The sequence below is a fragment of the Oncorhynchus mykiss genome, chromosome 14 (assembly GCF_057628025.1).
Source record: "Oncorhynchus mykiss isolate SJ-2025 chromosome 14, ASM5762802v1, whole genome shotgun sequence".
NCBI classification, from domain to species: Eukaryota; Metazoa; Chordata; class Actinopteri; order Salmoniformes; family Salmonidae; genus Oncorhynchus; species Oncorhynchus mykiss.
The window spans coordinates 11,907,892-11,929,549 of record NC_143035.1 but is presented as its reverse complement, the minus strand read 5'-3'; the positions used below and the strand labels follow the sequence as shown (position 1 = coordinate 11,929,549).

The following is a 21,658-nucleotide window of genomic DNA, read 5'->3' as shown; positions in this document are numbered from 1 at the left end:
CCACCAGCATACCTGGGTGATTCCATCTATTGGCTCTGAAAAGGTATGCTGGTGGTTCCATCTGCCTTCCAGCGAGTCAACAGAGAACCCTTGCAGAGGGAAACTGTGTAGCATGCTAGTAAGTGTGGGGGAGGTGTAGCCAGAAAATGATGCAACATTACAGCTGCCTGACACTTATGAGAAGCCAGGTGATACGTGGATACAAAATATGGCACCGGAGGCTGCTGAGGGTCATAATAATGTCCGGAACGGAGCAAATGGAATGGCATCGTACACCTGGAAACCACGTGTTTGATGTATTTGATACCATTCCACCTATTCCGATCCAGTCATTAACACATTCATATTCTCCCCAATTAAGGTGCCAACAACCTCCTGTGATATAAAGAGGTAAGTTTTAATGTCACTTTAGTTACGGTGTACTAGTGCTCAATTCGAAGCAACCTTGGTCAGTGATTTGTTTCCTCTTTGTCCAAAATAACTTTTCACTTATCTAGAAGTTGTAGCTTTTTTGAATGAATAGACATTCTAAGAATTCAGAGATTCTCCTAAAATCAAACACTTTGAAAAACATTTCATCATCATCCAATTGCTTAACACTCCAACAATGTCGAAAGGTTCCTAGTTCCTGTTACCATAGCGTTGTAACGGTGACTGTTTTTCAGAGAATTCTGGATAGTTTGATATTGCCTAGTCATAGCCTGACAGTCACCATGACGATGAGACTAGTCAGCCAAACGTTTGGAACAGCCTCAATTTTTTTCTTCCCTCTGTGGGGTGAGAAAATGTATTTGCATATTTGAAACGCTCCCCCTCAGGCAAGCTATCCTTGTCAGGGCAACTATGGTAATGGGAGGGTTCGCACTCTCTCTAAAGGATCCAACACTAAGAGATTAAAGAGAAAATGGACAAAACCTTTCTGCTTTTCCCTTGTGCTCTACCCTGAAGTGCTCCAACACCCTGGGATGCTACAGGGTGAGGCTTATACAAACACTAACTAATCTGTGTGTGTGTGTGTGTGTGTGTGTGTGTGTGTTTTGTGTGTGTGTTTGGGGTGTGTGTTTGGTGTGTGTGTGTGTGTGTGTGTGCGCTCAGAGCTGGTTATTAAAACAGAAGCTCAGACAGTTTGTTTAGCTGAGCCACAACAGTGATAATAATGTCAGAGCTGGTTAACCTTGGCCATAACACACATACACTTTACTAGTCTCCAAAACAACATACACACGCAAACAGGCACATTTTATATCTGCAGGGCATGCACACACATCCCTAGAGCATTCACATGATCTACTGTGGAGCGGATGTGTTTATCTGGAGAGTGAAAACCTAATGAGGATGTGTTCCTAATGAAACAATTACTACAGCGATTCATAATGCAACAAAATGCTGAGTGGGCTAACACTTCCGGCAGAGGCAGGCAGATGTTGGAAAGAGAGAACACAATAGCATGGTGCCATGCTGCTGTTGGTCCTGTGGCTATAGGCTGCTGTTCTGTTTGGCTCCTGTTGTGTTTCTGTTTGTCTGTATTTTAATTATTAAAGACCCTCCCCCTTCCAATCTGGGAGGAGAACACACTGGCATCTCTCAGGGCGGGGAGCTTCCGAGAGCAACAGTGTTCCACCCAATCCAGTGAATCCCTGTGAAATATAGGTCAAGCTTGAAGAGTAAGGTGGGTGGGAAGAGGCGAAGGAATGAGAAAAGGGATACCAAGTCAGTTGCACTTCAACCAAAATGAATGCATTCAACCGAAATGTGTCTTCTGCATTTATACCAACCCCTCTGAATCAGAGCAGTTGTTGTTGGGGGTAACTGCCTTGCTCAAGGGCAGAACGGCAGATTTGTCCACCTTTCCGGCTTGGCCACTGAGGGGTGTTGGGGGCGCAGAGAGAGAGCGAGAGAGAGAGAGAGAGAGAGAGAGAGAGAGCGAGAGAGAGAGAGAGCAGGAATATTGGTTAGAGAAGAGAAAGTTGTTTGTTCATAGAGTGACCAGAGGTCTGTTTCTGTTGGGCCTGTATGTGAAAGGCAGAACAGTAGATTTTATCACCTTGCCAACTAGGCACTGAAGGGGTGTTGGGGGGGGGGGGGGGGGGGGGGGGGGGGGGGGGGGGGGGAGAGTGCAGTAGTATTGGTTAGAGAAGAGGAAGTGTTTGTTTCATAGAGTGGCCAGAGTTCTGTTTCTGTCTGCCTGTGTGTAACTAAAGTAATGAAAAAAACCTCCCACAATGTGGTTATGTAGTCATGTATGACTGCATTGTCAGTGTCACAAGATAATGTACATTTCCTTACTGATATGAGATACACTAGAGCCTTCAAACTCAACTCTGGACCTTAAACCATTGTTCCCTTCTAATCAGGCACTGATTTAGTAATTATTTTGGATAATTAATTATCAGGTAGAACAGAAAACCAGGAGGGCTAGAGACTTCTGTAGTGTCGGGTCAAATGACCCGAGGACAGCGGGGAGGGTTAGGTCATTTTGACCCCACACAGTGTTGACCTCCCCCTGTCCTTGGGTCAAAACACAAATTATTTACTAAATCAGTGCCTGATTAGAGGGGAACAATGGTTTGAGGTCCAGAGTTGAGTTTTTCAGTTAGGACATCAACTTTGTGCATGACACAAGTACATTTTTCCAACAATTGTTTACAGAAAGAATATTTCATTTATAATTCACTGTATCACAATTCCAGTGGGTCTGTCACGATCGTCGTAGTGAGGAGACCAAGGCGCAGCGTGATTTGAATACATCTTCTTTAATGAAGGAAGAACACTGAACTATACAAAGACAAACAAAAAGAACAACCGTGCCAGCTACATAGAATAAGTGCAGACACAGGCAACTAGTACATAGACAATCACCCACGAATTACCCAAGGAATATGGCTGCCTAAATATGGTTCCCAATCAGAGACAACGATAAACAGCTGCCTCTAATTGAGAACCAATCTTGGCAACTATAGACAGACAAAACACCTAGACTAGTTAACAACCCCATCAACATACAAAAACCCTAGACAGGACAAAAACACAACAAACCACCCCTTGTCACACCCTGACCTAACCAAAATAATAAAGAAAACAAAGATAACTAAGGTCAGGGCGTGACAGGGTCAGAAGTTTACATACACTAAAATGGCACCGGAAGAAATGGCAGCAGTTTTACGGGTGCCCAACCAATTGTGCTATTATGTGTATGTTTTTCGCATTATTTGTAACTTATTTTGTACATAATGTTCTGCAACTGTATTTTACAGCAAAAAAAAGCTTCTGGATATCAGGACAGCGATCACTCACCTCAGATTAGACAAAGATGTTTTCTTCAACAAGCAGGAGGCACAGGACATTCTCCAAACACCCGACAAGGCCAACATCCCACTTATTTGCAAGAGGAAGAAATGCAGGTACAGGGAACACAGAGCAGGATGCGTCTTGAGGACCCACAGAAGGGGAGTGGGAAAGCTGACATTACTGTCAATATTACTCGCCAACGTGCAATCATTGGACAATAAATTAGACAAGGTACGATCACGAATATCCTACCAACGGGACAACAAAAACTGTAATATCCTATGTTTCACGGAATCGTGGCTGAATGACGACATGGACATTCAGCTAGCAGGATATATGCTGCACCGGCAAGATAGAACAGCACACTCTGGTAAGATGAAGGGGGGCGGTCTGTGCATATTTTTAAACAACAGCTGGTGCAGGAAATCTAAGGAAGTCTCTAGATTTTGCTCGCCTGAAGTACAGTATATTGTGATAAATTGCAGGTCACACTACTTGCCTAGAGAGTTTTCAGTTATACTTTTCGTAGCTGTTTATTTACCACCACAGACAGATGCTGGCACTAAGACCGCACTCAGTCAGCTGTATATGGAAATAAGCAAACAGGAAACCACTCACCCAGAGGCGGCGCTCCTGGTGGCCGGAGACTTTAATTCAGGGAAACTTAAATCAGTTCTACCAAATCTCTATCAATGTTAAATGTGCAACCAGAGGGAAAAAAATTCTAGATCACCTGTACTCCACACACAGAGGCGCGTACAAAGCTTTCCTTCACCCTTCATTTGGTAAATCCCACCACAAATCCTCCTGATTCATGCTTACAAGCAAAGATTAAAGCAGGAAGCACCAGTGAAGCGGTCTATAAAAAAAGTGGTCAGATGAAGCAGATGCTAAACTACAGGACTGTTTTGCTATCACATACTGAAACATGTTCCGGGATTCTTCATGTTCCGGGATTCACACTACCTCCGGTGCCGACAGAGATGGCCGCCTCGCTTCACGTTCCTAGGAAACTATGCAGTATTTTGTTTTTTTACATGTTATTTCTTACATTGGTACCCCAGGTAATCGTAGGTTTCATTACATACAGTCGGAAAGAACTACTGAATATAAGAGCAACGTCAACTCACCATCAGTACGACCAGGAATATGACTTTCGCGAAGCGGATCCTGTGTTCTGCCTTCCACCCAGGACAATGGAATGGATCCCAGCCTGCGACCCAAAACAACGACGTCGTAAAAGAGGCAAACGAAGCGTTCTTCTGGTCAGGCTCCGGAGACGGGCACATCGTGCACCACTCCCTAGCATACTACTCGCCAATGTCCAGTCTCTTGACAACAAGGATGATGAAATCCGAGCAAGGGTAGCATTCCAGAGAGACATCAGAGACTGTAACGTTCTTTGCTTCAAGGAAACATGGCTCACTCGAGAGACGCTAACGGAATCGGTGCAGCCAGCTGGTTTCTTCACGCATCGCGCCGACAGAAACAAGCATCTTTCTGGTAAGAAGAGGGGTGGTGGGGTATGCCTTATGATTAACGAGACGTGGTGTGATCACAACAACATACAGGAACTCAAGTCCTTCTGTTCACCTGACTTAGAATTCCTCACAATCAAATGTCAACCACATTATCTACCAAGGGAATTCTCTTCGATTATAATCACAGTCATATATATTCCCCCCCCCCCCCCAAGCAGACACATCGATGGCCCTAAACGAACTTCATTTGACTCTTTGCAAACTGGAAACCACATATCCTGAGGCTGCATTCATTATAGCTGGGGATTTTAACAAGGCTAATCTGAAAACAAGACTCCCTAAATTGTATCAGCATATCGATTGCGCAACCAGGGCTGGTAAAACCTTGGATCATTGCTATTCTAACTTCCGCAACGCATATAAGGCCCTCCCCCGCCCTCCTTTCAGAAAAAATGACCACGACTCCATTTTGTTGCTCCCTGCCTACAGACAGAAACGTGGACTGGGATATGTTCCGCGTTGCTTCCAACAACAACATTGACGAATACGCTGATTCGGTGAGCGAGTTCATTAGAAAGTGCATTGACAATGTCGTTCCCATAGCAACGATTAAAACATTCTCAAACCAGACACCGTGGATTGATGGCAGCATTCGCGCGAAACTGAAACCACTGCTTTTAACCAGGGCAAGGTGATCGAATACAAACAGCTATGTAGCTATTCCCTCCGCAAGGCAATCAAACAAGCTAAGCGTCAGTATAGAGACAAAGTAGAGTCACAAATCAACGGCTTAGACACAAGAGGTATGTGGCAGGGTCTACAGTCAATCATGGATTACAAAAAGAAAACCAGCCCCATCACGGACCAGGATGTCTTGCTCCCAGGCAGACTAAATAACTTTTTTGCCCGCTTTGAGGACAATACAGTGCCACTGACACGGCCCGCAACCAAAACCTGCGGACTCTCCTTCACTGCAGCAGACGTGAATAAAACATTTAAACGTGTTAACCCTCGCAAGGCTGCAGGCCCAGACAGCATCCCCAGTCGCGTCCTCAGAGCATGCGCAGACCAGCTGGCTGGTGTGTTTACGGACATTTTCAATCAATCCTTATCCCAGTCTGCTCTCCCTACATGCTTCAAGAGGGCCACCATTGTCCCTGTTCCCAAGAAAGCTAAGGTAACTGAGCTAAACGACTACCGCCCCGTAGCACTCACTTCCGTCATCATGAAGTGCTTTGAGAGACAAGAACCATATCACCTCCATCCTACCTGACACCCTAGACCCACTCCAATTTGCTTACCACCCCAATAGGTCCACAGACAACGCAATCGCAACCACACTGCCCTAACCCATCTGGACAAGAGGAATACCTATGTGAGAATGCTGTTCATCGACTACAGCTCAGCATTTAACACCATAGTACCCTCCAAAATCATCATTAAGCTTGAGACCCTGGGTCTCGACCCCGCCCTGTGCAACTGGTTACTGGACTTCCTGACGTGCCGCCCTCAGGTGGTGAGGGTAGGTAACAACATCTCCACCTCGCTGATCCTCAACACTGGGGCCCCACAAGGGTGCGTTCTGAGCCCTCTCCTGTACTCCCTGTTCACCCGCGACTGCGCGGCCATGCACGCCTCCAACTCAATCATCAACTTTGCGGACGACACTACAGTGGTAGGCTTGATTTCCAACAACGACTAGATGGCCTACAGGGAGGAGGTGAGGGCCCTCGGAGTGTGGTGTCTGGAAAATGACCTCACACTCAATGTCAACAAAACAAAGGAGATGATCGTGAACTTCAGGACACAGCAGAGGGAGCACCCCCCTATCCACAACGACGGGACAGTAGTGGAGAGGGTAGAAAGTCGGCGTACACATCACAGACAAACTGAATTGATCCACCCACACAGACAGCGTGGTGAAGAAGACGCAGCAGCGCCTCTTCAACCACAGGAGGCTGAAGATATTCGACTTGTCACCAAAATTGCTCACATCCTGTCGGGCTATATCACCGCCTGGTATGGCAACTGCTCCGCCCACCATCGCAAGGCTCTCCAGAGGGTAGTGAGGTCTGCACAAACTACCTGCCCTCCAGGACACCTACACCACCCGATGTCACAGGAAGGCCATAAAGATCATCAGTACAGGTGCATCAAAGCAGGAACCGAGAGACTGAAAAATGACTTCTATCTCAAGGCCATCAGACTGTTAAACAGTCACCACTAACATTGAGTGGCTACTGCCAACATACTGACTGAACTCCAGCCACTTTAATAATGGAAAATTGATGTAAAAAATATATCACTATTTTCGGAACTAGAAGCACAAGCATTTCGCTACACTCGCATTAAAACTTCTTGGTGACAGGGGGCAGTATTTTCACGTCCGGATGAAATGCATGCCCAAATTCAACTGCCTGCTACTCATCCCCAGAAGATAAGATCTGCATATTATTAGTAGATGTGGATAGAAAACACTCTTAAGTTTCTAAAACTGTTTGAATCACAGAATCACAGTGACACAGTTCTTCTTACCAGAAAGATGCTTGTTTCTGTCGGCGTGATGCGTGAAGAAACAAGCTGGCTGTACCAACTCTGATAGCTTTTCTCGAGTGAGCCATGTTTCCGTGAAGCAAAGAACGTTACAGTCTCTGATGTCTCTCTAGAATGCTACCCTTGCTCGGATTTCATCTACCTTGTTGTCAAGAGACTGGACATTGGCGAGTAGTATGCTAGGGAGTGGTGAGCGATGTACCCGTCTCCGGAGCCTGACCAGAAGACCGCTTCATCTGCCCCTTTTACGGCGACGTTGTTTTGGTTCGCCGGCTGGGATCCGATCCATTGTCCTAGGTGGTGGGCAAAACACAGGATCCGCTTTGGGAAAGTCGTATTCCTGGTCGTAATGATGGTGAGTTGACGTTGCTCTTATATTCAGTAGTTCCTCCCGACTGTATGTAATGAAACCTCAGATTACCTGGGGTACTAATGTAAGAAATAAAACGTAAAAAAAACAAAATACTGCATAATTTCCTAGGAACGCGAAGCGAGGCGGCCATAAATACATACATGTATTCAGCCCAATTGTTTTTATCACTACAGACAGTAGGCTATTATTCCTCATTACCTACATTTCTTTTCAACATTTGGCTAAAAAGAAACCATGCCATAAATTAAGAATTATATATTTTTATTTTCACAATGCAATGTGGCACATTGACAACTCAAATCGCTTTGAAAGATCCTTCTGATATTAGCCAACAAATAAAGCTACTAAAACAATAACTTCAAAAACAATCCATTTGTCACTCCGATTTCTTCAAAATGCTGTGCAGGAAAAAGATGTCATCCACCGTGCCTGGTCACAGGCTCGCAGCTGGCTTCTCTCTGACACCACAAATCCATCTGTAGGTGACACTTAATCCTTTGAAACCACATAATTACCAGGTGAAGAGCAGGCTGTTTGCTTGCCTCCAAGGCGAGTGTGGCCTCTTCAAGCGAAAGAGGAAACCAACAATATCCACAAGTATTCTTTCACAGTAGCTGATTTTTTTTGCCCAATGCAGGACTCTAGTGCTAGAGAGAGAATCTCGGACAGACACATTCACACTTCCATTCACACCTCCATTCACACCTTAATTTATTCCAAAAGCTCGGCTTGGTGTCAAAAATCCCCCAATTTGTGCCACAGTTTAGACTACGGATACGTGCTGTGGTCAGTCAGAGTTTAGTCCTTTTGTAAAGTCTAATGGCCACTAATGGACTAATGGCCAAAAAGCGCAAACTTGTAATGTATTACATTCCTCCAAAGTTTTACATTTCTAACTCAATATCACAGACCTGACTTGCCCTAACAAAAAATGCACCAACCCCTACAAATATGTCAATTTATTATAATCCACATAATATTTCAAACTTAATGAGCTGGAGCAAGAGAGAGACCGCATATGCTGAAGACGGTCAGAAAGAATGTGCCTTTAACATTGCATTATAATCTAACTTATTTTGAACGAAAGCCACAAACGAGTGAGACGCTCAGCCGAATTCCCTATATGTTGCTATGTTCAAATTAGCGAAAATTGAGGACAGAGGAAACACCCACTTAATTAGGTCCATAATCAATAGCCTGACTGCTAAACGTGCCTGGCTTTCTAAATCATCCATATAGACAGTACCAGTCATAACTTTGGACACACATAAACCCTTGAATGAGTTTATTCATTTGTACTATTTTCTTCATTGTAGAATACTAGTGAATACATCAAAACTATGAAATAACATACGTAATAATGTAGTAACCAAAAAAGTGTTAAACAAATCCAAATATATTTTATATTTGAGATTCTTCAAAGTAGCCTTGATGACAGATTTGCACACTATTGGCACTCTCAACCAGCTTCATGAGGTAGTCACCTGGAAAGCATTTCAATTAACAGGTGTGCCTTGTGGAATTTCTTTACTTCTTAATGTGTTTGAGCCAATCAGTTGTGTTGTGACAAGGTAGGGGTGGTATACAGAATATAGCCCTATTTAGTTAAAGACCAAGTCCATATTATATCAACAGCTCAAATAAGCAAAATGAAACGATGGACCATCATTACTTTAAGACATTAACCTGTTGATGCCAGGCAGATTTACGCCCCCTTTGGAGAAATTGGGTACCCCTAGTAAACTGAAAAAAAAAAATATTAAAAATTGCTAATATATGCATATAATAATTATTATTGGATAGAAAACACTCTAAAGCTTCTAAAACCGTTGGAATTATGTCTGTAAGTATAGCAGAACTCACAGGGCATGCATTCTTCCAAACTAGTTTTTGTGGCCATGAAAGTTGGAGCAACTTTGACGTCATGCCCCCACCCTTCCCGACCACTTATGGATCTGGGGACAATTTCCATCTCTTCCACTAGATGTCCTCTTTCTTTGGAGCGTTCAATCGTTCAAATCGCGCGAGAATTGGCCCTACAGGAGTGGTTGGAGTAAGTGTCGCGATAAAAAAACCTGTGCGTCAGGGCGCGAATTGGTCACAGCCATTCCTTTGTGCCAGCACTCCTGGGAAGAGCAAACGATGCCCGGTTGAATTGAAGTTTGTTTTGCACGTCTAAAACATCATAAAGCTTGCTTCTGCACTTAGTTTGACCTGTTTAGTCGACATATAATGTGTAATTTTGAAGTTTTGATGCGCAACTTATCCGGACCGGAGGACGTTTTGGGTGCATTTCAGCTGATGTTATTAGCAGTAGCTAATACAAAGACGCAAGACTTGAAACCAAACGATGTATTGGGTAAGTATGAACCCTTCCAGAACATTCTGAACGAAGACCATCGAAGGTAAGGGAATATTTATGCTTAAATCTGTGTTTCTGTTGACTCCAACATTACGTGGAAATGTAGCTTGGAACTGAGCGCTGCCTCAGCATATGAAATAGTGTGCGATTTCTGTAACGTTAAAAATAAATCTAACACAGCGGTTGCATAAAGAAGCAGTGTATCTTTCTAACTATATGTAGAACATGTATATTTAGCCAAAGTTTATGATGTCTATTTACGTTATCTTGCCGAGCTACCTAGGTTTCCTGCGGGCATTTTTGAGTAATTTCTGAACATGAGTACACTGTAAATGGACATTTATGGATATATATGGCATATTATTGAAAAAAAAAAAAATGTACTGTGTAACATGTCCTATCACTGTCATCTGATGAAGATTTTCAAAAGGTTAGTGAGCGATTTATTTTTTAATCCTGCTTTTATAATTTTATATTTTCTGGGACAAAATGGCTGCCGCTTGTCTTTGTTTCGGTGGTGGTCTAATATAAATGTGTGGTGTGTTTTCGCCGTAAAACATTTTAAAAATCTGACATGCTGGGTAGATGAACAAGGTGTTTATCTTTCATTTGAGCTATTGGACTTAATAATGTGTGGAGGTTAAATATTTTTAAGAATATTTTTGCGTTCCATGCGCCACCGTTTGAGCTGAACGGGGGGGAGGGTGTTCCTACAGAGGAACTCCTGGCACCAACAGGTTTTAAGGTAATTTCAAGAACTTTGAAAGTTTCTTCAAGTGCAGTCACAAAAAACATCAAGCGCTATGATGAAACTGGCTCTCAGGAGGACCCCCACAGGAAAGGAAGACCCAGAGTTACCTCTGCTGTAGAGGATAAGGTCACTAGAGTTACCAGCCCCAGAAATTGCAGCCCAAATATATGCCTTAAAGAGTTCAATTAATAGATGCATCTCAACATCAACTGTTCAGAGCAAATTGTGTGAATCAGGCCTTCATGGTCATAGCTGCCGCTTTCAAGGAGCGGGACTCTAACCCGGAAGCTAATAAGAAATCCTGCTATGCCCTCCGACGAACCATCAAACAGGCAAGGCATCAATACAGGACCAAGATCGAATCATACTACACCGGCTCTGATGCTCGTCGGATGTGGCAGGGCTTGCAAACCATTACAGACTACAAAGGGAAGCACAGCCGAGAGCTGCCCTGTGACACGAGCCTACCAGACGAGCTAAACTACTTCTCTGCTCGCTTCGAGGCAAATAACACTGAAACATGGATGAGAGGACCAGCTGTTCTAGATGACTGTGTGATCACGTTCTCCACAGCCAAAGTGAGCAAGACCTTTAAACAGGTCAACATTCAGGGCCAAACGGATTACCAGGATGTGTTCTGCGAGCATGCGCTGACCAACTGGCAAGTGTCTTCACAGACATTTTCAACCTCTCCCTGTCCAAGTCTGTAATACCAACATGTTGTAAGCAGACCACAGTCCCTGTGCCCAAGAACACTAAGGTAACCTTCCTAAATGACTACTGACCTGTAGCACTCACGTCTGTAGCCATGAAGTGCTTTAAAATGCTTGTCATGGCTCACATCAACACCATTATCCCAGAAACCCTAGACCCACTTCAATTTGCATACCGCCCTAACAGATCCATAGATGAGTGCAGTAGAGATTGCATCCACACTGCCCTTTCCCACCTGGACAAAAGGAACATTGACTACAGCTCAGCTTTCAACACAATAGTGCCCTCAAAGCTCATCAATAAACTAAGGACCCTGGGACTAAACACAACCCTCTGCAACTGGATACTGGACATCCTGACGGGCCCCCCCCCCCAAGTGGTAAGGATAGGGAACAACACATCCGACACGCTGATCCTCAACACAGGGGCCCCTCAGGGGTGCATGCTTAGTCCCCTCCTGTACTCTCTGTTCACTCGTAACTGCACGGCCAGGCACGACTCCAACACCATCATTACGTTTTCAGATGACACAACAGTGGTAGGCCTGAACACCAACAATGACAAGACAGCCTATAGGGAGGAGGTCAGAGACCTGGCCAGGTGGTGCCAGGACAACAACCTCAACGTGATCAGGACAAAGGAGATGATTGTGGACTACAAGAAAAGGAGGACAGAGCATGCCCCCCATGCCCCTCTCATTGGCGGGTCTGGAGTGGAGCAGGTTCAAGATCCTTGGTGTCCACATCATCAACAAGCTAACATGGTCCAAGCACACCAAGACAGTCGTGACGAGGGCATGACAAAACCTATTCCCCCTCAGGAGACTGAAAAGACTTGGCTTGGGTCCTCAGATCCTCAAAAGGTTCTACAACAGCACCATCGAGAGCACCACTGCCTGGTATGGCAACTGCTCTGCCTCTGACTGCATGGCACTACAGAGGGTAGTGCGTACGGCCCAGTACATCATTGGGGAAAAGCTTCCTGCCACCCAGGACCTCTATACCAGGCTGTGTCAGAGGAAGGCCCTAAAAATGGTCAAAAACTCCAGCCACCATAGTCATAGACTGTTCTCTCTGCTACCCCACGGCAAGCGCTACCGGAGCGCAAAGTCTAGGTCCAAGAGGCTTCTAAACATCTTCTAACCCCAAGCCATAAGACTCCTGAACAGGTAATGAAATGGCTACCTAAACTATTTGCATTGCCCAATGCTCTTTTACACCGCTGTTACTCTCTGTTAAGATTTGTGCATAGTCAATAACTCTACCTACATGTACAGTGGCTTGCGAAGTTATTCACCCACCTTGGCATTTTTCCTATTTTGCTGCCTTACAACCTGGAATTAAAATAGATTTTTGGGAGGTTTGTATCATTTGATTTACACAACATGCCTACCACTTTGAATATGCAAATTATTTTTTTATTGTGAAACAAACAAGAAACAAGACAAAAAAACAGAAAACTCGGGCGTGCATAACTATTCACCCCCCCCCCCCCCCCCCCCCCCCCACCCAAAGCCACCTTTTGCAGCAATTACAGCTGCAAGTCTCTTGGGATATGTCTCTATAAGTTTGGCACATTTAGCGCCATCCATAATTCCTTCAATTCTGACCAGTTTCCCAGTCCCTGCCAATGAAAAACATCCCACAGCAGTTTGCTGCCACCGCCATGCTTCACTGTGGGGATGGTGTTCTCGGAGTGATGAGAAGTGTTTGGTTTGCGCCAGATATAGCGTTTTCCTTGAAGGCCAAAAAGCAATTTTTTTTGTCTCATCTGACCAGAGTACCTTCTTCCATATGTTTGGGGAGTCTCCCACATGCCTTTGGCGAACACCAAACGTGTTGCTTATTTTTTTCTGGCCACTCTTCCATAAAGCCCAGCTCTGTGGAGGGTACGGCTTAAAGTGGTCATATGGACAGATACTCCAATCTCCGCTGTGGAGCTCTGCAGTCTCCGTCAGGTTTATCTTTGGTCTCTTTGTTGCCTCTCTGGTTAATGCCCTCCTTGCCTGGTCCATGAGTTTTGGTGGGTGGCCCTCTCTTGGCAGGTTTGTTGTGGTGCCATATTCTTTCTATTTTTTAATAATGGATGTAATTGTGCTCCGTGGGATATTCAAAGTTTCAGATATTTTTTTATAGCCCAACCTGATCTATACTTCTCCACAACTTTGTCCCTGATCTGTTTGGAGAGCTCCTTGGTCTTCATGGTGCTTGCTTGGTGGTGCCCCTTGCTTAGTGGTCTTGCAGACTCTGGGGCCTTTCAGAACATGTGTATATATACTGAGATCATGTGACATATCTTGTGACATTTAGATTGCACACAGGTGGACTTTATTGAACTAATTATGTAACTTCGGAAGGTAATTGGTTGCACCAGATCATATTTAGGGGCTTCATAGCAAAGGGGGTGAATACACATGCACACACCACTTTTCTGTTTTTCATTTTTTCAATTTTTTTTAACCTCTAGCACTTAGCCATCCCGGATCCGAGATCGTGAATACAGCCTCAAGCTCATTACCATAACGCAACGTTAACTATTCATGAAAATCGCAAATTAAATGAAATAAATATGCTAGCTCTCAAGCTTAGCCTTTTGTTAACAACACTGTCATCTCAGATTTTCAAAATACGCTTCTCAACCATAGGAAAACAATCATTTGTGTAACAGTAGCTAGCTAGCGTAGCATTTAGCGTTAGCGTTAGCATTCAGCAGGCAACATTTTCACAAAAACCAGAAAAGCATTCAAATAAAATAATTTACCTTTGAAGAACTTCAGATGTTTTAAATGAGGAGACTCTGTTAGATAGCAAATGTTCAGTTTTTCCTGAAAGATTATTTGTTTAGGAGAAATCGCTCCGTTTGGTGCGTCACGTTTGACTACCAAAAAAACCCGAAAATCCAGTCATCAAAACGCCAAACTTTTTTCCAAATTAACTCCATAATATCGACTGAAACATGGCAAACGTTGTTTAGAACCAATCCTCAAGGTGTTTTTCACATATCTCTTCGATGATATATCGTTCGTGGAAGTTTGCTTTCTGTTCTGAATCCCAGGAGAAAATGCCCGCAGCTGAAGATTACGCACCAATTTAGACAAAGGACACCGGGCGGACCCCTGGAAAATGTAGTCTCTTATGGCCAATCTTCCAATGATATGCCTACAAATACGTCACAATGCTGCAGACATCTTGAAGAAACGACGGAAAGGGCAGGCTGGTTCCTGGTGCATTCACAGCCATATAAGGAGACAATGGAAAACAGAGCCTCAGAAATTCTGCTCATTTCCTGTTTGAAGTTTCATCTTGGTTTCACCTGTAGCATGAGTTCTGTGGCACTCACAGATAATATCTTTGCAGTTTTGGAAACGTCAGACTGTTTTCTTTCCAAAGCTGTCAATTATATGCATAGTCGAGCATCTTTTCGTGACAAAATATTGCGCTTAAAACGGGCACGTTTTTTATCCAATAATGAAATAGCGCCCCCATAGACTCAACTTTAAACAAGTTATGTTTTTAGTTTCACTTCACCAATTTGGACTGTTTTGTGTATGTCCATTACCTGAAATCCAAATAAAAATCAATTTAAATTACAGGTTGTAATGCAACAAAATAGAAAAAATGCAAAGAGGGGGTGAATACTTTTGCAAGACAGTGTATATATTACCTCTATTACCTCGACTAACCGGTGCCCCCGCACATTGACTCTCTACCGCTACCCCCTGTATATAGTCTCGCTATTGTTATTCTGCTGCTGCTCTTTAATTATTTGTTCCTTTTATTCGTATTCTTATTCGTATTTTTCAACTGCATTGTTGGTTAGGGGCTTGTAAGTAAGCATTTCACTGTAGTATTTGGCGCATGTGACTAATAACATTTGATTTGATTTAATTGAATTTTATATATAATTTCTAAAAGGAAACCACTACTTAATGACACCAGTAATAAGAATAAACCTGCTTGGCCAAGAATCACGAGCAATGGACATTAGACTGGGGGAAATCTGTCCTTTAGTTTGATGAGTCCAAATGTAAGATTTCTGGTTCCAACCGCTGTGTCTTTGTTAGACACAGAGTAGGTGTAGCATGGAGGAGGAGGTGTGATGGTGTGGGGGTGCTTTGCTGGTGACACTGTCTGTGATTTATTTAGAATTCAAGGCACACTTAACCAGCATGGCTGCCACAGCATTCTGCAGCGATACGCCATCCCATCTGGTTTGCGCTCAGTGGGACTATCAGGACAATGACCCAACACACCTTCATGCTGTGTAAGGGCTATTTGAACAAGGAGAGTGATGGAGTGCTGCATCAGATGACCAGGCCTCCACAATCACCAGACCTCAACCCAATTGAGATGGTTTGGGATGAATTGGACGGCAGAGTGAAGGAAAAGCAGCCAACAAGTGCTCAGCATATGTGGGAATTCCTTCAAGACTGTTGGAAAAGCATTCCAGGTGAAGCTGCTTGAGAGATTTCCAAGAGTGTCATCAAGGCAAAGGGTGCCTACTTTGAAGAATCTCAAATAGAAAATATTTTCTGATTTGTTTAATTAAGTAGTCTTAATGTCTTAACTTGATATGCGTGACGCTATGCCAGAAGCCTCTCCAGTCATAATAGTTCCACCTAGTTGACAGGTATTTAAGAGACCTCATGTGCTGTCCTAACAGTTAAGAGTTACCAGCAGGTGTCTTGATTCTAGAAAAAGGCAGCTAGCCAGTTGTTCCTGCGCCATAGACAGGCTTTGGATTTGTTGAAGTAATGTTTTTATATTTCTATATGATCAACCCATAAATAATCTAGACCTACTGTGCATGTAACAGTATCTCCTGCGCTTTTGACAATGGTTTTACATGAGTTATAATTTACATAATATGCCTAAAATACCTATAACCAATTGGCTAATAAATAATCACATTTTGTTTTGATTATTTCATTATTAACCTATGTCATATGTTATTTCAAGTTATCCCATAGAAGAGCATGCAAAAGCGATGTAGAATTGTTTCAATCAAATGTTATTTGTCACATACACATGTTTAGCAGATGTTATGGCGGGTGTAGCAAAATGCTTGTGTTTCTAGCGCCAACAGTGCAGTAATATCTAACAAGTAATATCTAACAATGAACACAATCTAAAGTAAAGGAATGGAATTAAGAATATATAAATATTTGGACAAGCAACGTCAGAGCGTCATAGACTAAGATACAGTAGAATAGGATAGAATTAAGTAAGAAGGCCCAAGGAGGTGTGGTATATGGCCAATATTACACGGCTAAGGGCTGTTCCCATGCACGACACAACGCTGAGTGCCTGGACACAGCCCTTAGCCGTGGTATATTGGCCATATACCACAAACTTCCCAAGGTGCCTTCTTGCTATTATAAACGGGTTACCAATGTAATTAGAACAGTAAAAACAAATGTTCCGTCATACCCGTGGTCTGATATACCACAGATGTCAGCCAATCAACATTCAGGGCTCGAACCACCCAGTTTATAATACAGTATATACAGTGGAGGTGTGGTATATGGCCACACCTCCACTGTACATGTGAGATGACTAATACCAAAATATGTAAACATTATTAAAGTGACAAGTTTTCCTTTATTTATCGGGAGTGCAGTGTGTTGATATAACGATAATATTATCAAAATTCCTCTTTCAATTAGCCTATGATACAGTGAAATGCCTATCACATCATTCAAAATATAACAATTGGTTAAATAAGGTTGTCACTCAATCAATCAATCAAATGTATTTATCAAGCCGTTTTTACATCAGCCAATGTCACAAAGTGCTATAGAGAAACCCAGTCTAAAACCCCAAACAGCAAGCAATGCAGATGTAGAAGCACGGTGGCTAGGAAAAACTCCCTAGAAAGGTAGGAACCTTAGGAAGAAACCTAGAGAGGAACCAGGCTCTGACGGTGGCCAGTCCTCTTCTGGCTGTGCCGGAGATTATAACAGTACACGGCCAAGATGGTTGTAGAGGGTGCAACAGGTCAACACCTCAGGAGTAAATGTCAGTTGGCTTTTCATAGCCGATCATTCAGAGTTGAATGATCAGCTGAATGATTGGCTTTGAAAAGTCAACTGGCGTTTACTCCTGAGGTGCTGAGCTGTTGCACCCTCTACAACCATCTTGGTGCCACGCATAACAACATATAAGGCAACACTTAAAGTAGGCAAAGTAATCGTATCAGGCGAAACTTCAGGTTTATAGTATAAATTATATAAATTATAGTTTTACCATCAGTCACATTCACCTCGGTTGTCTGAAGCATGCTGTAGAGTTCACAGCTTGCGATGCCTCATCTGTGGGCCAGGTGTAATTGTTCGGCAGCCTGACCTAAACTCAACAAAAAAATAAACGTCTTCTCACTGTCAACTGGGTTTATTTTCAGCAAACTTAACATGTGTAAATATTTGTATGAACATAACAAGATTCAACAACTGAGACATAAACTGAACAAGTTCCACAGACATGTGACTTACAGAAATGGAATAATGTGTCCCTAAACAAAAGGGGGGGGGTCAAAATCAAAAGTAACAGTCAGTATCTGGAGTGGCCACCAGCTGCATTAAGTACTGCAGTGCATCTCCTCCTCATGAACTGCACCAAATTTGCCAGTTCTTGCTGTGAGATATTACCCCACTCTTCCACCAAGGCACCTGCAAGTTCCCAGACATTTCTGGGTGGAATGGCCCTAGCCATCACCATCCGATCCAACAGGTCCCAGATGTGCTCAATGGGATTGAGTTCCGGGCTCTTGGCTGGTCATGGCAGAACACTGACATTCCTCTCTTGCAGGAAATCATGCATAGAACGAGCAGTATGGCTAGTGGCATTGTCATGCTGGAGAGTCATGTCAGGATGAGCCTGCAGGAAGGGTACCACATGAGGGAGGAGGATGTCTTCCCTATAACGCACAGCGTTGAGATTGCCTGCAACGACAACAAGCTCAGTCCGATGAGCTGTGACACACTGCCCCAGACCATGACGGACCCTCCACCTCCAAACCGATCCCGCTCCAGAGTACAGGCCTTGGTGTAACACTCATTCCTTCGACGATAAACGCGAATCAGACCATCGCCCCTGGTGAGACAAAACCGTGACTCGTCAGTGAAGAGCACTTTTTGCCAGTCCTGTCTGGGCCAGAGATGGTGGGTTAGTGATCATAGGCAACGTTGTTGCCGGTGATGTCTAGTGAGGACCTGCCTTACAACAAGCCTACAATCCCTCAGTCCAGCCTCTCTCAGCCTATTGCTGACAGTCTGAGCACTGATGGAGGGCGTGTGCGTTCCTGGCGTAACTCACGCCGTTTTTGTTGCCATCCTGTACCTGTCCCGCAGGTGTGATGTTCGGATGTACTGATCCTGTGCAGGTGTTCTTACAAATAATCTGCCACTGTGAGAACAATCAGCTGTCCTTCCTGTCTCCCTATAGTGCTGTCTTAGGTGTTTCACAGTACGGACATTGCAATTTATTGCCCTGGCCACATCTGCAGTTCTCATGCCTCCTTGCAGCATGTCTAAGGCACGTTCACACAGATGAGCAGGGACCCTTAAAATCTTTCTTTTGGCGTTTTCCAGAGTCAGTAGAAAGGCCTCTTTCGTGTCCTAAGTTTTCATAACTGTGACCTTAATTCCCTACCATCTGTAAGCTGTAAGTGTCTTAACGACCGTTCCGCAGGTGCATGTTCATTAATTGTTTATGGTTCATTGAATAAGCATGGGAAACAGTGTTTAAACTCTTTACAATGAAGATCTGTGAAGTTATTTGGATTTTTACAAATTATCTTTGAAAGACAGGGTCCTGAAAAAGGGACGTTTCTTTTTTGCTGAGTTTATTATTGGAATACAAACGAATTTCATGATTTTAGGGCCAAGACCATTTGCCCTTCAAAGGGTGCCCAATCTGCCAGGGCACCAAGGCCATCTGCTAGGGCACCAAGGCCATCTGCTAGGGCACCAAGGCCATCTGCTAGGGCACCAAGGCCATCTGCTAGGGCACCAAGGCCATCTGCTAGGGCACCAAGGCCATTAACCAAAATAAAAAATGAAATTGGGTTTGAAAACAGAAAAACAGTAGCTATTCTTTTAAGAAAAACATACGTATTTGTAAATGTACATAAACAATTAGCCAGTTCGAAGTGTAGATGGTATCCTTTGCATATTGGCTACAACCTGTCATGTCCAGACCTACAGTGCCTCTGGAACGTACCCTTAGACTTATTTTAAAAATGATTAAAGAAAAAGTAAAAAATACTCAGCAATCTACAGACAGTACCCCATAATAACAAAGCACAAACATGTTTTTAGAAAATGTTGCTGATTTATTAAACATAAAAACAGAAATATGTCTGGAGGTAACCTAGCACCATCATGCTGTGTGGATGTTTTTCAGCGGCAGGGACTGGGAGACTAGTCAGGATCAAGGCAAAGATGAACGGAGCGAAGTACAGAGAGATCTTTGATGAAAACCTGCTCCAGAGCACCCAGGACCTCAGACTGGGTCGAAGGTTCACCTTCCAACAGGACAATGACCCTAAAGCACACAGCCTTTATCTTTCTGATAAATAAAGGCCGGTGCTTGTTGCACACTGCACCCACCTTGCAATGTCAGAGGAGGATGTCAACAAAGGTAGTTTTTTAAACCCTGACGTTTTTTTGTAATTTTATGAGGCATGTTTTACCATATTCCGACCATAGGAATGTTAAGGAGATTATTTTCTAAACACTTCCTGATATGCCATTGAAACCAGTTTTTCTCTAATGTTTTCAACGTTCCTTTGTTGTCCAGCAGCCAAAGACAAAATCCTGGTCATATTAACAACCCATGCTTGATGATGCGTCTTTACAGCTTCCCTCTTTCTACATTTCTGAAGGATATTTCCATCTCTGTCATATGAAACCCCTCACATTTGCAGTGCACTTTTGAGAACAGTGTTTTCCCTCTATTTGCATTTTGGAATGTTGTGCTTATTACTGCTGAAGTTCTACACTTGAGCTCTTCTTGTCTAGGTCTGCCAAGCTTGTAGCATCATACCCAAGAAGACTTGAGGCTGTAATCACTGCCAAAGGTGCTTCAACAAAGTACTGAGTAAAGCGTCTGAATACTTATGTAAATGTGGTACTTCAATAAAAAAAATATATGTATACATTTGCAAACATTCTAAAAACCTGTTTTCAATTTGTCCTTTTGGGTTATTGTGTGTAGATTAATGACGGAAAAATGAATTTAATCAATTTTAGAATAAGGCTGTAACGTAACAAAATGTGTAAAAAAGGGTAGGGGTCTGAATACTTTCCGAATGCATTGTATCTGATAGAGTAATGTGAGGGAGAGGTGCTTCGGAGCACTGCGATTGGCAGCAGGGAGAAGGAAATTCATTTTTTTTTAAATGTGGACCATTTGGGAAAACGCAACAAATACAATAATAGTACAGCTAAGATTAAAAACAGTGGCATGCATTCCTGATTGCAATTGCTTTACCCAACATGTTGCAGTCCATTTATTGTTTAATTATTGTTTAAGGCTCTCTTTGCTATTTATTTTGATAACTAAAATGCTTGAATGAAATGATCAGACCAAAAGATGAGGACACAACAGTTCACCTGACATAAGACGAAAGTTTTACATATCTAACTCTATCACAGACCTGATTTGCCCTGTTGAAAACACATCAACCCCCTACAAATATGTAAATGTATTATAATCCACATAATAATCAAAACAACCTTTTGCCAGTTAGTGATGTATCTACTGTATATCTAATAGACATAAGCATATACTGTATTTGTTCATCAACATCTTACATCATTAATTAAAAAATGATTTAAAAAAAAAGACTAGATGGAGTAGATGTGCGCAAAGCCGCCCTCTGGTGTTTTAAATGAGCATTAACGTCAAGCACCGCGGCTCACCTTGGCCTAACAGACCTCAGCACACTAAACTGCAGCATGATGAAACTTTAAAATGAACCACTGTATATGTTTCAAGGAGACCACCATAGTCCCTGTGTCCGAAAACACCAAGGTAACCTGTCTAAATAACTATCGCCCCATAGCACTCACATCTGTAGCCATGAAATGCTTTGAAAGGCTGGTCGTGGCTCACATCAATAACATCATCCCAGAC

At 43.2% G+C, this 21,658-nt stretch overlaps 1 long non-coding RNA gene across 1 annotated transcript; it reads left to right on the top strand.

Moving 5' to 3' along the window:
- The first annotated feature begins 682 nt into the window (after window positions 1-682).
- On the top strand, window positions 683-21,019 carry LOC149978290 (uncharacterized). Its single transcript, XR_016486289.1, has 2 exons — window positions 683-975; window positions 19,925-21,019. It is a non-coding gene; the product is annotated as an uncharacterized LOC149978290 (long non-coding RNA).
- The last annotated feature ends 639 nt before the right edge of the window (window positions 21,020-21,658 follow it).